We start from the raw sequence: 1688 nt of genomic DNA, 5'->3' as shown, positions 1-1688 counted from the left end.
CTCGGCGTGTGCGCGGGAGGTCTCCTGCCGTGGCCGAGCGGAGTGAGGCCAGGCTGAGTAAGTGTAGTTAGGGCGTATGTGGGAGGGAGTTAGATACAGTCGCATAGGGAGGAGGAGGTATCTAGTAATGCCCATTTGGTTTCTGTCTGATATTAGCTCGTTTCAGTCTTTCATTGTTTTCGGCTTGATTTTTATTGGTAGTTTGGATTTCTGTCTGATATTAGCGCGTTTCGGTCAATCATTGTCTTCGGGACGATTTTTATTGGTAGTTGCTTGCCTAGATACGCCTACCTCGGTTTCTGTCTGATATTAGCGCGTTTCAGTCTTTCATTGTTTTCGAGATGGTTTTTGGTTGGTTCTTGGTCTGCACGCTAAAAGTTAATCTAGTTAACTGTATTCAGTTAACATAACGTCATCATACAACGATATCAGACAATAGATAGTACGATTTTCTGGATATCGAAAGTTGAAACTTCGTTTGGTTTCGGGTTATATAAACGCCGCGACCGGGCATTTTTACTTCATTCCAACAGTTTACTTTTCTCCATTGGATTACCACCATTGCCTGGATTATTCAACCGCTTTGCCTGCTTTTTTCAGTTAGTCTTTTAGTTGTTTAGCAGTTCCTCGGATCCTTTACCATGCCTCGTCTCAGTTATGCCAAGCGTGCAGCCCTTTTGGCCCACCCCATGCCTCCTCACATGTTCCTATTTGTCAACCGGCAGCACTACGTCAACTGGTCCATCAAGCAAGCTGGTAAGTTGACCTTTAATCTAATTCTTCTTTTGAAATAAATTTAAAAAAATAAAAATTAAAAATATTTATTTTCTTAGATGAAATTATGCAATACCTTAAGATATGGCAGTCGAGATCGGATGAAGAGAATGTTAAACAAGCTCAGCATTTCAAGGGTATGTTTTAATTATTGTTTTTTAAGTTTGATTATATTTCTAATTTTTATTTTATTTTCATTAGATATTGTAAGCACTGTACTTCGTGTGGCGTTGAAGGCTGAGTACACGTGGGTTAAGGGCATTGGTCAGGATCACCGTGACCTGATGGATTGGTTGCAGCTGCTAGAGGTAATATTTAATAAATTAGATAAACATTTTTTGAAAACCTATTATAGATTTTTTATCTTTAGAATCTGATTGACGCTTTGTGCCCTGGTTTGTTTGTTAACGTGCGTGCCTGGAATTACGTTGCTGAGTTACCAGAACCACCCCTGTCGTATCGTAAGGCTAAACCAAAGGCTCAGCGTAAGGCTCAACCAAAGGCCAAGCCTCAGGTGAAGCGCGTGGTTAAGCCGAAGGCTAAGCCCGTGTCTAAGCCGAAGGCTAAGTCGTTGGTGAAGCCGAAGGCTAAGCCTTTGGTGAAGCCGAAGGCTAAGCCTGTGATTCCACCCATGCCTCGCCTCACTTTCCCCAGCTGCTCCGAAGTCATCACCCTTGACCCGCCTACGCCTCGCCTCGTCTTCCCTAGCTGCTCCGAGGTCATCACACTGGACGACTCTATTGCGGAGGGTGAGCACACCATGGACTTCAGCAGCATTTGGGGTAAGCATACGCCTGTTCAACAGTTGACTGCGGAGTTGGAGGAGATGGTACTGGATGACGGACCTGTCTCACTGCATTCTTTTGATTTCAATGACACTTGGATGCCATCTGTTAACTTTAAGTTCAATTAGA

The 1688-nt window shown here is 43.6% G+C and overlaps 1 long non-coding RNA gene across 1 annotated transcript; it reads left to right on the top strand.

The window, feature by feature from the left end:
• Nucleotides 1-712: 712 nt before the first annotated feature.
• On the top strand, nucleotides 713-1082 carry LOC129598889 (uncharacterized). The gene is made up of 3 exons (XR_008691830.1): nucleotides 713-756; nucleotides 834-911; nucleotides 976-1082. It is a non-coding gene; the product is annotated as an uncharacterized LOC129598889 (long non-coding RNA).
• The last annotated feature ends 606 nt before the right edge of the window (nucleotides 1083-1688 follow it).

Source organism: Paramacrobiotus metropolitanus, unplaced genomic scaffold (genome assembly GCF_019649055.1).
Source record: "Paramacrobiotus metropolitanus isolate TYO unplaced genomic scaffold, Prichtersi_v1.0 Parri_scaffold0000003, whole genome shotgun sequence".
In the NCBI taxonomy this organism is placed as follows: Eukaryota; Metazoa; Tardigrada; class Eutardigrada; order Parachela; family Macrobiotidae; genus Paramacrobiotus; species Paramacrobiotus metropolitanus.
This window is presented reverse-complemented; position numbering and strand designations above follow the sequence as displayed.